This window comes from Haemaphysalis longicornis, unplaced genomic scaffold (assembly GCF_048455015.1).
Source record: "Haemaphysalis longicornis isolate Haplotype H1 unplaced genomic scaffold, Haemaphysalis longicornis Haplotype H1 scaffold_1, whole genome shotgun sequence".
Classification (NCBI taxonomy): domain Eukaryota; kingdom Metazoa; phylum Arthropoda; class Arachnida; order Ixodida; family Ixodidae; genus Haemaphysalis; species Haemaphysalis longicornis.
This window is the reverse complement of record NW_027526203.1, coordinates 12523496-12539551: the sequence shown is the minus strand read 5'-3', so window position 1 is coordinate 12539551 and position 16056 is coordinate 12523496. Positions and strand designations below refer to the sequence as shown.

The following is a 16056-nucleotide window of genomic DNA, read 5'->3' as shown; positions in this document are numbered from 1 at the left end:
GCATCGGTCAGAAGATTGTGCGTAACTTGTCCTTTCTAGCTTATTCGCAAGGTTCAGCGCTCAGAGCTCCTCGATAAGTATTCAAAATTCGTAGACTTCCCTACGGTATTTTTGAGATACTCTTATGAAGACTCAACAGTCTAAAGCTACGTACTGAGCAGCGGCCCCTACATGCGCATCGCACAGCAGGAAATAAAGTGGCTGTCCTCTATTTATTTCGTTGTTGTTGATTTGCATCAGATGAACGTTTCTATGCACAACGCTTTAATTTTTCTTCGCCGTTACGAATGTTTTGTTAGGAGACTTGGGGATGTTTGGGAGGCTCACAAATTTTGTGTGGACAATTTCTTCAGGTTGTGTGGCAGACATTCCCTGCTTCAAAAATCAGCTTTCAATATAGTTGCATGCAAGAAGGTGCATATCCGCAGCATGAGTTGTTTATTCACATGCAACTACAATGAGAAGGTTTGGGCTACGCCACCGCGATCGCACCCCAGACAATGTTGCCAAGATTACTCAAAGGCGGCTTTCGTGCTACAAATTTTTATCATAACCATCGTTATCATACCGAACTGACTCTCAACCCGAATAATTATGGCATGATTACGAAGTTGAAGGCTTGATATACTCGCTAATGAACGCAATATATAGTATACAAGCATATATTACAAGAATCGAAACCGATGAATATTTCCAAGCAGCTTCGATTTTATTATTTTCCAACCCTTCCAAGCGTAAAGAACAAATCCTGGTCTTCTCTATGGCGTTCTATGAATTGAAGCAAACTACTTTTACTCTCTTGTCCTGGACTGATCAGCTAGATTTTACTGTTAAATAAAGTTGTCTCCTCCTCCTACCCTTCCTCCTCCTAGTTTTGAGTGCAGTTTTCCTTTTACGCATATCTGAATATTTTGAAGATATGGCTGTGGACAATGTACCGAAATATCCCTCCAGGTCAAAGCAAACATAGCGTTACTGTACCTTTACCGTAGACGTGACTCATTTTGCTCAATAAACCTCCATACTGGTTAGAAGCTTGGTATAAGCCCAGCACGCCCCTATACACACAGTGGGTTATTTGGAACTCAGCCTACAGTTTTTGCAGCCCATAGTGCATGTTGGCATACTTTCATACCATGACAACGTAAAGTGAAGTGATACAATACCTTCAAGCAGTTGACAAGGTTGCAAAAAGTGTTTCACCTTACATATGATTACGGGGAATCGTAATGCCTTCTGCAAAAGCCGACAGCCCCGCAGGCCTTTTGAATTTGTTTTGGTCTTGTATTTTCGCTTTTGTCGGTTACTAGCAGGCTAGCAGCTGGCCGTTCCCTTTGTTCGAAAGATTGCTCACTACAGAAGCTGACGCCTAGCTCTGACTCTTCACGCTCCGCACAGGACCGGCTTTCCAAGGAATGGGGCGACGCCGGCACTGTGTCTCTCGTAGCGGTATCCAAAACTATGTTTTAACTCACGCCTTGATCTAGTGGATGCGATTTTAAGTCTATTATTATGATAAAAAGTTACGAACAAGCAAAATCTGGTGCGGACAAGCATCAGACGTCAACCGAGCGCAAGGAAACACCAGCAGGAGCGAGCCCAAGTAAAGCAGACGATAAATGCAACAATCCCTAAGCCAACCTCATGGAGGCGCGCTTCGCAGCGCCGCCTGTGGTCGCACTCACCGCCAATAGAAAACATTGCCCCAAAAAACAAGCAGTATTGGGGATTCGAACTGGCCATGGAGGAAAGAATACTCAGGAGAGGCCCCTAGCATCCCAATGCATTGCAAAAAGTGTGGAGGAAGTTACGTCATTTTTCTTGAGCCCATGGACAATGTTGCTTACTTGTTTACAACTGCGGTGGCCAAATTTGGGCAAATAGAACGGACAAATTTTTAAAGCTTTTGGTATGTCGCTGCCTCGCTACGCTTGCAAACCAGCGCAGTCGCTACGACAAACGTTTTTAGATTATGTCAGTTTGAAAACTCCGCCGTCGGAGGCTGCCTTAACCCCGGCCGCAGCGGCTCTTACGTCGCGTCGAGATCGGCGGAGCGAGCCGCTGCCGCCGCCGGCGACCTGCCGGGAAAATCCCCTTCGCTCAGCGTTGGCGAGAGCCACAGTTCGTTCTTTGCTCACTTTGTGTTTCTTCGTTGTGAAGTGAAGTGAAATTTATCGCTGCTGAGACGTAGCGCTCAAAGACCGCAGTGCTGTACGACCCCAAACAATGCTCCCGTCGTCTGCGTTCGCCATCCCACGAGCCTGTTGCTATGACGACAACAAACGCTACTTTGCCAGGCTTGAGAGCTGAAAAATCGTCCTTCTATCTCAAAAACGAAGGCCGTTTTTTCGATTGAAACTTTGGGTGAGGGCTAGAATGGGCAAATTGAAGGCGAAATCAACAGCTTAGAACATGATATCGCACCGAGGAATTACCGACGAAGCTGTTTTCGTTTCGAAGCGGGAGGGCAGGGCGACGCCATGTTAGTCAAATCAAACCGGAGACAGCAAAGGATGATGGGATAGAGTGCTGGGCTCCGTGGGCTCAAGTCATGGCGGGACTCGGCTTCACAAATGTGACGTCAGGGCCTCTCCTAACCCTTTCTTTCCTCCATGGAACTGGCGAATTGCAAAAAAAATGCATCTAAGGCTTATGACCACTCGGCCATGAGCCAGCGCTGTCAAGCATAAAGTATATATTGCGGAAGCATAAAGTATATATTGTATTACATGTTTACATTTTTATTTAGTTTTAGCATTCCAAGCAGCTTAGATAACTATTTCTTGAATAGCACTCATGCAGTAACCGTCCCTCAAATTCCCACAAACGTCTCATCTCTAGCGACTGCATTCCTTAGGCAGAAAGGCGATCGCAAATGTGTGGTCATGCTGCTGGCCGCTGTGCTAGTTCAGCCATGCAAAAAGTGCATCCCGCACCTTGGTTTTTGTGCTGTAAATAAAAGTTTATGCTGATTTTAATTCCTTACTAGCTATATTAATTTTGCTGACTATTCTCCCGCCATTAATTGGACTAGTGTACAAACTGACAAACTAAAGGCGCATTCTTCCAGGCACAGATCGTGTCGTGGCTTAGTTTCAAATGAGCAAACAAATTGCAACATCCCGCCGGCGGCTGGGCTGACTGCTTCTGTCGGAGCGTCAACGAGCTGTGCAGCAGCGCAGTCAAGCCAAAGCATCTCGTTTGAGCGTCATAGGAAATCGGCAAGGAGGATGCAGAGGAGGACAGCACGTTCGAATAGATTTTTCTGCGGAATGAATGAAGTCGCGCAAATGCAGTGAGAGCGGCCGAAACATGCCGAGAGACTCCAGACTACAATTTGTCCTAGTAATCCCGCAATGTTTACCCTTTAAAGGGACATAACACAAGTTTGGTTCACTCGAAAAATTGCTTAGTTAGAATCATACTGACAACGCCTTTAACGCAAACTTTGCTCGAATAAGCTATATAATTAGGAAAAAAGGTAATGGCCAGGCGACTCACTAGCTCATTTCCCGCACTAGAACTTGTCATCATCATCATCATTTATTGTACCCTTAAGGGCCCCTTGCGGGGTATTACATAGGGGGGGGGGGGGGGGGGCAAGTACAAAGTTCCACAATGGGTGATGGTCGATGGTACAGGCATACACGTGAGGCAGGTTCATAATGACATGGCAGCAACATTTGCAAATACATATATACATGATGAAACTTTAACAATAAAAAAAAGAAAGAAACTAACAACTGTAATAATTTACGATTAACTGTTTGAATACTGAGGGGTCACGTTCGTTGACTGGTTTCGGGCAGGTTATTCCAACCTTCTATGGCTCTGGGTAAAAAAGATTTATTAAAAGCGTTAGGTTGACCCATGTAGGCACTGTATACTTAACGTTAAAGAGGTGACGCGATGAGCGCGCAGGAGGGAGGAGGACTGTATTCCGTTGTGAAGGGAAATTATAAAAAAGTTTATGTAAAACGCGGAGTCGAGAAACTTTACGGCGGATTTCGAGGGCGGGAAGGTTCAGAGATAATTTAATAGTGGTAATACTTGAGTGCGGGTTGTACTGTGAAGAAATAAATCTAGCGGCACGATTCTGAATTGATTCAAGTGAATCTATCAAGTAATTTTGGTGGGGGCTCCAAATAGCCGATGCATATTCCAGTTTAGTATGCGTGAAAGTTTCATAAGCCAGTTTTCGGATTTGGGGGGGGGGGGGACAGAATGTTACGGATCGTTTGATATAGCCAAGTGAAGTGATTTAGCCGAGGCTGCGGTTAGTTGTTGTATGTGATCGGACCACGTTAGATTGCTTGATATGACTACGCCAAGGTATCGGTACGATTCAGCCTGGGTTAAGAATTTCGAGTTTACGGAATACTGGAAGGAAAAGTTACTGCACTTGCGCGAAACTTGCATGACTTTACATTTGTTAATATTAAGTTGCATGAGCCATCAAGAAGACCATTTTTGTATGTTAGATAAGTCATCCTGAAGAATATCTTGGTCACTGCTACTTGGAATGCGGCGATAAAGCACGCAGTCGTCTGCGAACAGGCGGATAGTTGATGAAATTTCGTCTAGAATGTCATTAATAAATATTACAAATAAAAAGGGCCAAAGTAAGGACCCTTGCGGAGCACCAGATATTACACTGACATGAGTTGATTGGTGATTAGCGACAACAGTAAATTGGGCCCTATCAGTGAGGAAATTTTTAACCCAGGATATAATTAACAGGTCAATGATGAGAGAGGAAAGTTTACTGTATAATGCGGAATACAGGTCGAGATTTTTTACAGAAAAATTTGCCGAAAAGTCACCCCTCGACCTATATTGCAGTCGCTGGCAGTTGTCATCTGGCGACCGGGCAGCCCATCGAGCCCATCCAAACCCCAAAGGCACCATCGCCACCACCATCAATCGGACGCGACGCCATCTTTGTTTTCTTGCTTCTCTCGCTGTCGGCGAATGTGTGCGTGCAATTTTCTTCTTGCTCAAAATGAGTTTAGGCACTTGGTGCCAGTTTACAGCAGCATTTAAAAGAAAGGTTGGGGGTTTTCCAAGGCCAATGACGTGTCCGCCTTGCGTCAGTTCGGTCACACCAAAAGAAGTGTTGCTAGCGGCGTTAGCTGAAGGGGCAGCTCTCGGTATGCAACGCTCGGAAGGCCTCGTTTCATGGGTGCTGCTCTGTGCACCTCCGCTAGCGTTGTGCGATGTCTCTACGAATGGATATCCCAAGATGTTTGCTGACCGCCTGCACAGACTGGCTGTTGCTCCGGTCTGCACACGAGTGTCCCATGCTTTGCGCTCGCTTCACGATGACATCGTCTTGCGAGTGTTTGAGAAATGCTGCATAAGCAATTCCCTGGACTGCACCGAGGACGACCTGCTGTGTGGGCAACAGCGAGCCAGAAGCAGTCGTCCGACGATATTTCAGACAGTTTTCAATGAGTAATCTGAGACTAAACAAGTTATAATCTCAATAAAACAATGGTTGGTACCTAATTATTTTTTTTTTGCATTTTTCGGCTACAAGGTAAGGGGACGGTCGACCTATATTCCGCATTATACGGTAGTTATCAGACGGCGATGGGGGAAACGGTCGAAGGTTTTTGAAATGAAGATCGGTGGTGAATTCGTACAGCTGCGTCTCGCACGAAAGTCCTCGCCGGAAGCCGTGCTGGTTACGAAAAAAGAAGGAATTTAGGTCCAAACGCGTTGCTATGTGAGAGTAGATTACGTGTTCTAGCAGTTTGCAAGCGATGCATGTTAGTGAAATTGGACAATAGTTTGAGGGGTCTGAACGGTTTCCAGATTTGTGTACAGGGATGACCTTATTCCAGTCTTCCGGAATGACACCAGAGTCCAGAGATCGGTTAAAAATGATTTGTAAGATATGACTAGATATGATATGATATGACGTAATATATAAGATAAGACGATAAGATATGATGTACTATGCACAGCTGTGCGATTGGCTGAGGCCGGCAATAGCAAATGCAAGTTAGGCAGGGCTTATAGGTTTGCACAACGCAGGTGCCAGTGCGTACTGCTGCTGGAACTGCGCACACCACACTATGCTTGTCATAGCTGCACAGCAGTACAGCGCTTTGGAATTGTCTCACAAGACACTGGCTGTAAGCGACATTGTTTTACATGACCCTATTTGCGTTTCATGAAACGATTACGTCCAACCACAACAAAAACAAGCCAGGTGCAAACATAGTCAGAAACAAAGCGAGGGCAGACAGCGGTCCTGCGCAGTGCGGTGGTGCTGATGGTAAACAGGACATTCCAGAGTCCGCTGCAGAGTAAACAACGACCTGTACTTGTTACATCATCGCAGACGTCACGAAACACAATTTGGTGGGAGAACAAAAATTTTAACCGAAGTTGATTAACCCTTTGAGGACCAAATTTTTCGCCAAATGCAACCCCCCAGGGTTGATGTTGTTTATCGCTGACATGAATTCTTCGGACGAATCTATTTCAAGAAAAAATTGTCGTAATTTTTTTACGGAGGTCATAAAGCGACAAAAAAATTGTGTTACTACATACACGTGGTTTATTCACGAATAACAAAAAAAAATTTATAAGAAAATTTTGCGGACACGAGAAGTGGGAAGCGCCCGGAGGACGAAACGAAACCAGCCATTGCCTGGGCTTGTCCCGGTGCAGAAGCGGTAGCGGCGCACCGCTGTAGTAAAGTGTAAAGTGAGAAAAGGAGAGCTATCGGTGCAAGAAAAAATTTCACGTATTTTTGCAGTGTGGCAGCACATGCCAAGTGAGAAAAATTATCGAAAAAGGCTCAGTTTCGATACCAGCGACGATGTACATGTAAGTCATTGACCCTGAAAATCGTAATTTCTCCGTGAATAAAGCATTGTTTGCTGCCAGACAAGTGCTGGGGGCACTATAAAACACCAAATCTTTTGAATAAAACAAACTTGTATTTTGTCTCCATGGCCCCTTTAATGAATGCATGTAAGGAGGAGTTGGCGCAACATGACAGAAACCACGAGGCACATAGACCGCCAAGAATGAAGCAGAAACAGCTCTACTAACAACAGCTCGTGTACTGGAAACTAGCCAGTGTTCGCACTTCAGCTGCCAATGCCCGATTCCACATGGCAGCCATTGCCGGGGCTTGTCCACTGGTGCCTACTGGAAATGTTTTGTTCCTTGTTTACTATAGTCAAACCCCGCGATAACGAAATCTCGTGAATACGAAATTCCCACGGCAACGAAATATTTTCAGATCCCCGGCAAACATCCACAGATACCACTGTATTTCATATCTCACGCAACGAAATGTTTTTGGAAAGCGATCCTGTGTTAACAAAATTCGCTGCAAGTCCGGTCGGCATTTTACCTACCCATTTGAGGCTAATAAAGTCCAAAAAGTGCTCAAATGCATTTTTTTCAGACTCAAAGTGTATAAACTTTTGCCAAAGCCCACTTGCATGGCCACCGCCATGCTTGTTTACAAAAAGACCGTGCAGCAGGCGGCCGTGGAGGCAGCCTCGCAGCGACACCACCCGGGGGTGACGCATGGTGCAGCTTTGGCTCCGCTAGCTCGCTACTGCTGAACAGCATGCGTGCGTTTGTTGTGTGTGCGGTGATCGGCGTGTTAGCTCTTTTCTCAGTAAGATGCCTCCGCCAGCCCAAAAGCGGAAGTTTTTATTACTAAAAGATAAGGCCCAAGTGGAGGAAGGGAGGATAGTGCCAACGATTTTTAAACCACCGCAAGCTCACTCTACCATTTTGAAAAGCAAGGCTACCACTTTTAATGGTGCAAGAGCGCAAAACAAAACATTGACGGCTGCAGCCTTTCTGGAAGTCACTAAAGCGCTGCTCACTTGGCTCTGTGCACGGTTAGTAACAAGGTGCACTATCTAGAAAAGTTCGTCAACAGAAGAAACTCAACTTCGCTTGCATTCTCGGACATACACAGTGCTGAGGGCCAAGGAGAAAAACATGTAAAGAAGGCGAACCTATGGGATGTTTTGGAAAAGTTTGATACAACCCTGTCATTCTTAGGCGGGCACAATGACTAGCAATGAAGCCCTTATTGTAGTGTGAGAGCTGAGCTGTGAAGTTGCTGCAAGGTAAGGACCGTATAGTAATACATATAACTGGCTTTCGGAAATAAATTTTCGGCTTGTGACCGATTTTCCGTTCTATGTTTCATTCTCATGGCAACGAAGTTCCCGCAAAAGTGAACTTTTTGAATTTCCTCGGCGGTTTCGTTATTGTGGGCTTTGACTGTACTACCTTGCACGGAGCTGCAGTGAGTCATGAAATGGGATTCTGGGCTAACCATATGAAAACACCAGCCAACTGCACACTTGCCATGCCAGTTGCCATCTAGGGGAGAGTAAGATGGCAGTTAGATTGGCAGTACCGAATTGAATAGTAGGGCTTAACGGGCCGACACTACACAGGCCATGAGGCACGCCGTAATGGAGGGCTCCGGATTAATTTTGACCACCTGGTGATCTTTAACGTGCGCTGAAAATTTGAACACACAGGCGTTTTCGCTTTTCACCTCCATCAGAAAACCAGCCGCCACGGCTACATTGGCAGAACTACTAATGTACTTGCTTGCATGATGTACTCACCTATTCTAGAGAAAAATTGACATAAATTTGGGGGGTGCATATCATAATGTGAGGAAAAGGTTTTGACTTCTTTTTCTTCACATCAAAATTTCATACCACTATGTTGACTGGCAATGTAACGTGCATGATGCACAGCCCCCAAATATTGAAGATCTGCATTTAATATTAAAAAGGGCATGCAGACAAAACACGAGTTTGGTTCATTCGAAAGATTGCCTCGTTAGAATTACACTGACAACACTTTTAACACACATTTTGCTCAAATAAGCTGTACAATTAGGAAACGGGGAATGGCTATGCAACCCACTAGCTCATTTCCCACAACAAAACCTACGATGTCATATGTGCCCAGCTGTGAGATTAATTGAGGCCGGCAAAAGCAAACGCACATTAGGCAGCGCTTATAAGCTTGCCGAACGAGCTATTTGTGCTTAAACGTAATGCACATTCATTTGACAGCAGTAAGAATGGTGCAATAAACAATGAAAGTTACGAAAATAAAGCATAGAAGTACTGACACGCACTGCTGTTGGTACTGGGCCCACTAGGCTTGTTTTAGGTGCACAGCCGTCCGCCGCTTTGGAGTAGTCTTAGACGACACTGGCCGATTGGCGTAAGCGATGTTGTCTTACGTGAACCTGTTTATCGAGCATACCAAATGTTTCACGAAACTATTACTTTCTGCAGTAACAAAAACAATCCAGGTGCAAGTACGGTCAAAAACAAAGCAACGGTGAACATTGGTCAGTGGATAAGTATGGTAGCACCACCTGGGAAGACTGACAGCAAGCAAGGCTGCAGCGCCGAATGACAAAGTGGAAGTTCGTTTGACTATGCGCAGCTATGACTTACTTGCTGACGTCCCAAAAACACACGATTTGGTGGAAGAATAAAAATTTTAACCTAAATTGATTAATTTCTCAGTGAATGCAGCATCATTTGCTGCCACACAAGCGCTAGTGGCACTATAAAACCCCAAATCTTTCGATTAAAACAAACTTGTGTTTTTTATGCATGGCCCGTTTAAAGATGCAGTTGATGAAGTGCTGGTGAACTACCAAACAGCAGAGCAGGCAAAGTTGGCTGAGCACACTGGTGCTGGTAATATTTCGTTTGGAAAATTCTCAAAACAGAATCAGGCAGCCACTATGTATCACTGCACAAGCTTTTTTCTCCTTTGTTTCTCTGTGAATGAAGTTTATCTTTAAACCTTGCAATAAATAAATGCGCTGAAAAACATTGCTCAGTATAGAACAAACAAATAACGCAAACGGACAAACGTTTGGACTTGATTTCGTTTTGTTCGAATTGTTTTTTTCTGGCAGTTGTGTACCAGTTTTTCCTTGTTGCTTTTTACTGTTTGTTTACATTCACAGATAACTTTTAAATGCCATCAAATTTGCTCAATTTTCCAGGGCAGTTTACTCTAGACAGTTTGAGAATTCAGCATTTGAAAAGACAGGTGATCCAAGTCATTTGACTATCTATAATGTGTAGGTATGTCGTCAAGCACGTTGCCACAGTTACTAGAGACCCTATTCTCAACTTCACCTAGGCGCTGCTATTTTTCCAGAAGCCTGTTCTGATATGCTTCCAGTTACAACACGTAGGCTCAAAGCCATCAGAATATGTCTTTTTGGTACCATTTCGATACGGCCAATCCCAGGCAAAGTTAAGAATCAGGGCTGCAGTTGACCTAAATTGACAGCTTTGCTAAAGTGGCGAGTCCTAAAACATTTAGTGACGTGATGCACAACAGCTATGTCGCTTAGCCGCACGTCACTGGTGCATTGAGGGAAAGCCCACCCGCCACTAGAACAGAACCAAAAAAGAGGTAAGGCAGATTGAAACGAATAAATGGAGGGAAAAAATGGAAGCTAAAACGTCGTTAGAGATGTACAGGGCTGAGAAAATGAACATCAGAAAGGAAAATTTCTACGATAATTCCCAGGGCAGTGCTTTGCTTTTTGACGCTAGAGCAGGTTGCCTGCGGACTAAGAGTTTTGTGGGGAAGTATTCACAAAATGATGGGGTATGCGTAGTCTGCGGAAAAGAAAAAGAAACTATGCGGCACATAGTGTTAGAATATGAGGGTATCCATCCAAATCTACATGAAGGGAATATTGGGCTTTCAGAAGCCCTAGGATTTAAGGGTATCAGAGAGGAAGTTAACTTCAAGGCTGTCGAGGGGACGAAAAGAAGATTAGAACGCTGGTGGACGAAAAGCAGAGAGGGGAATATTGCCTAGGACAGTTACCACCTGTAACCGGGAAAAAAGTATTTCGGGCCTAATAAGCTTTAGTGCCTGCCCTAAGCAGCGCTAGTGTTAAACCAAGACTGTAAATCATGGTTACATTAGTCCTTTTTGGTAAGATGACATGTCATCACCCCGCTTCAAAGGGGAAACCAATAGCAATCATCATCATCATCAGAACGTTTGTACATATTGGCAAGGTTGATCGTAAATGCAGAGCCCAACTAGGCCTAATTTATCACACAGAATATGCATATTCTGCATGTATTTTAGCCGGGCATTTTGCATTGCCACCAAGGCATAATTTCATGCATCCGAGTACTACATTGAAACAACTGCCCATTTTATGATGGTTGGATGTTACTGCGCAAGGCCAACTAGGGCCCACTTGCATTTTTAATAGCGGGGTTGGTACAGGTTTCAAAGGCAAAAATTCAATTTTAAAGGACTTTCAAGGACCAGAAAATACATACTCAAATAAGTGCTAACAAGTAGTTGAAAGTATTCCCAGCTTTATTTTTTGGTTGCTGTTTAGAAGAAGTTCTTTCTTTGTTTTTCCTGTTTTCTCATGCCGTTTTATTTCACAATGTATGCAATGTTGCTTGTATCACCTGCTTTGTCAGCAAAGGTGTCAGCTAAGATATTAAATAGGGGTCTGCGAATATTCGAAAATTTTTAATATTACTCGAATATTGAACATGTTATATTCGTATTCGCTTCGAAAACTATGTATTCGAAACATTTCGAATATTTGAAAGGGTTCGAATAATCTGCTATTATCGAATATTTTGATTGTTAAAGGCAGGACGCGGCTTTCAACTTCGGAAAAATGACCAAAACATAGTTTTTTTTGAAAGCCACATGTTCGGCTTCTATGTTTCCTATCCTGTGCATTTGCAAAGTTTTTCCACTAAAAACCATCACAGAGTGGCATAAAAAATACTTTTTCCAGCTGCGGTGACAAAATGTGAGCTTAAAAGGGCGAAAAAACGGCAATTTCCGGAGCGCTGTATCTCCGCAACAGTGCCACCGCGCGGCCATTCTGGCACCATTGCATAGGCTGAGCGATCCTCTTTCCTGTCCAGGCCATCTCTTTTATCTCCGTTCATTCACAAACGCACGAACGGCAGAAAAAGAAAGACGCACAAACGGCTTTCTCAAATCAGTTTTTAGATGCGGAGCATCTCATGCTCGGGGCTGTGTCCCTCCCTCCCTTGTCGTCCGTCGTTCGCACTCTACTGCGCATGCGCGTCTCTTCAGCACTGTCAGCGTTTGGAAATAGTTAGGCGGCGCCCGGTTTCGATCCCACGACTCCCTGGCCGCAACGGGAGGTACGTGGCGCTCTTCCCACTGCGCTACAAACCGAGACGGGAGCATGTGCTACGAACGCGCCTCATGTCCTTCACTCATTCAAACTACGTCAAGAAGCTACTGATACAACGAAGGCACGCGAAGTTGAACGTCAACGGAAACGATGAACTGAAAACTAATGGGAACTTCAGTCGACCCCATGGCCGCCTCGCATACTACTCAGGGTTCCCCCTACGGGAAGATGGTGTAATTTTTTTCTTTGCCACCCAGTCTCTTCGTGATCGCTAGGTCTATTTTTGATTCCGTTCTTCGCGCTAAATGCCTTGATGAACAGTTCAGGTCGTCACACTGTTGGTTTTTTTCAGGTTTACTTTTTTGAATTTTTATTCAAATAGACGTTCGTGGTCTATATGACTGTTGTACATTAACCTCTGAAAAACTGAAAACTAAAAAAAAAAAGTCTTCTAATAAAAATATTACTTTGAAATTTTTATGGTGTTATCACAGAAGCATTTCCAGTTACTGCGCTAACTTTTATAAAAATCCACAAAGAAATTAAGAAGTTATTTTTCGAAAGCCACGTCCCCCCATAATTATTCGATATTCAATTCGATATTCGAAGCTAGATATTCATATTAGATTCGTATTTGAAAAATTCGATATTCGCACATATTAAGGGCACAAGGTAAGGCCAAATTTTGAAAAAATGACTTTTTGTTTTTCTTTGCAATTAGGAAAGTTCAGTTCTTTGTGCACATTTTCCATATACACACTTGCCTTAAAAAGTCTTATTTCTCGCTAAAAAACAGTTTTCAATTGCCCACATCCTCTTTAAGAATTTTGTCAGTGTTTACTGTCATTTTTTTATAAAAAAAACCCCCAGTTCCAGATCAAAACGCTTTTCTGGAACCAGCTGTATTAAGAAATTTCTTAGAAACCATTGCATAGCTGATTTTTCTGTGAGGGCAATCCAAAGACCCTGTTGCACGTTTTTTCCACATTTGCCCTTCGAAGCCACGCACGAACAAACATCTTTTTTGGGCTTCACACTCTCACGATTGCAACATTGGATGCTGTTCTTTCATTAAATGATGATAGCGACGCATGAGCCAGCATTTTTAAATCATTCAGGCCAAAACCTCAAAGATGTTGACCACTAGCGAAATACTACGTGAACAGATCGTACGATGGTGCCCAAAAATAGTCGAGGAAGGACAGACGACCGGCTTAAAAGCAAAAAATTGACTTTGACAGTGGTTACGAAGCTGGTGCTTTTTAAATACATGGCTCCACTGCTGTTTTTGGCAAAAAAGTATAGTTTTTCACCTCTTTTTTTTAACTTTAAACTCAATTATCTCAAAACAATGTTTTTTGTTATACAGTCTACGCTCGTTACTGCGGATCCGGCAACAACGGACTTTTGGTTACAAGAGACCATTTCTGTTGGTTTGTTTGGTCCCCATGCATTTTAAGTGAAGTCCACTCCGCTCATAACGGACCCGGCTATAGCGGACTATCGGCTACAACAGACTAAATTTTAGGCGAAAATTCTTTTGACTGAATGCTTATAGCGGACTTCCACGGTGCCGGCACCCGATATGCTTTTTTTTGTTTATTTTGGCAAAGAAACTTATGTCTGGCAACGTTGACGCAGCCAAGCCAGTGCCACTGGTCTTTTTTTTTTGTCCATGGATCTTCATGTTTTTGTGCGACTGGCGGCATGAGCGGCAGGCTAGCTGATTTCACTGATGGTTGAACTAAACATGATTGACGCTGTCGAACACGGCGAAAAACAGGCCGACATCGCCAAAAGTACAGGCCTATTTAAGCAGACGGTCCGTTCGACCGTTAAGAACAAGGCCGCTGCCAATAAACGCTGCTGGTGGGATTGAACAACAGCGCACTCGGAGTCGAGTCTGCCCTCCATCTTCACAGGTTTTTTGTATGTAATAAAGAACTCAGGTGCAGTGAAACTCGGCATTCATTATTCCAACGCATGCATCGTTCGCGTTCCGTCCGGCCAAAAAGGTAAGAAATACCTAAAGTAGGAGGTTGGCTCCCATCCATTGTGTGCAATCTGCCAGTGGCCGTGCACAGTCCAACTGGTAGAACTTGGGACATTTACAGCTGTACATAGGATTATATCGTATCAGCTGTTTTAATGCCCAGACTATAATTGTAAGAAATGCGGAAGCTTCCTTGGGGGAACGTCAAGCAGCAATCCGATTTGCTTGACAAACGGTGCCTTGTCACGAAGGGTTTTAAAAGAGTCTAGCTGATTCTGCTGGCCACGACTGATTTTATAGCGGGTTAGTAATTGCTTCTTGTTATATTCTTGCTTTCTTTGCTCAGCTTAGCATGCGTCTTTACGCACTCGACCGCTTATGCTAGTCCTTTTCCAAGGCCCGGTGCCAAGCTTCGGAAACAGGGTTTTCAGATGATTTTTTCCACCACGTGAACGCTGTGCAGAGGTGCTGCAGGCGCGTAGAAAGAATAGTGTCTGTAGCATTTATGTCCAGTATTGGTCAAAGTTCGCACTTTTGCGCTCGTATACGTCCTTCCCCACCCCCAACACCGGTCGGATACTGCATACTTTGGCTACAGCGGACGTTTTTTTCCGGATTAAGAGGGTCCGTTGTAACGAGCGTGGACTGTATAGGTACCATTATTTCCTATATCTTCCAGGACAACGAGCTGATTTTTCTTCCCTGTCATGTACATAACTTGTCACACCTGCTGAACTCGAATTGAAAATATGCACGCAACAGTTTTTTTGTTACATTACTTTTAATACTAAACTAGTGCCAAAATTTAGGTACTAACGAAAAAAAAATGATAAAAAAACAAATTTTTAAGGATGTTTATAATTCTAGTTCAGTTAAAAGAGCACAAAATTTGAAAGAAAATGATATATACATTATGCAGATACCTTTATTAGATGCCGAGAAAAATGTACCTCAAAATGGCCACAAATGCATGGGAAGTATAGGGCTTACCCTATGCCCTTAAATCAGCATCTGTTGCCCTGATGTTGTCAATCGCCTTTTCAAGAATACGTCTTTTTGACTGCTTTGTTTCTACAAGCTGCTCTTTTTTTGAGATTCAAGATGTTGGAACATTTCTTTGTTTCGATATAAGTCATAATTTGTGGATTCATCAAGCAGGACGTCGTAGGACCATTGCTATACCTCCCGTAGAGCGGACCAAAAATATCATGACAGATTGTATCATGGCAAGTTGGATTGACAAGTTCCTGCTTCTAATGTTGCCTCGTCCTTAACGAAAATTCGCTAAATGTGTTGTAACTTTGTGCAACATGCTGAAACTTGATTGTTACAACATTTTTTTTGCCTTAGCTAAAACTTACATTCCAAGATAAACACTTTAAATACTTGTGAAAAGACAGATCCACTGACGATCACCCATAAAAATCAAGGGTTTTCAAGGACTGCTAAAAAATTCCAGGACTTTCAAGGCCTTGAAATTGACAGTTCTAATTCCAAGGGTTTTCAAGGTTTTCAAGGACCTGTGCGAACCCTGTAATAGGGGTGTGCGAATAATAGAAATTTCAAATACAAATGGAATAGTTTCCTTATCGATGGAATAGTTTCCTTAACTCTTTCGTGACCACAAGAAAATTGACCAATTTTTAGGGGTCCAAGAAAACGTTTTTTTTTCTGCTAAAAAAATTGGTTAGGCACTAATTACAGTAACACAAAATGCAGATTATTTAACGGCCTTTCCAATAACACCAGTTTTTTAAAATGTTTTTACATATCATAGTTGTGAAAAAAATGATAAAAAAGGAGTAGTGTATATCAAACCACCGGTAGTACAAAAAAATTAGAATATACATTTTGTAGGGAA

The 16056-nt window shown here is 43.4% G+C and overlaps 1 protein-coding gene across 1 annotated transcript in view; it reads right to left on the bottom strand.

Annotated features, from left to right (window-relative positions):
• The window catches only part of Cdk9 (Cyclin-dependent kinase 9), a 75708-nt gene that overhangs the window by 12770 nt on the left and 46882 nt on the right, over positions 1–16056 (bottom strand). The window lies entirely within an intron of this gene.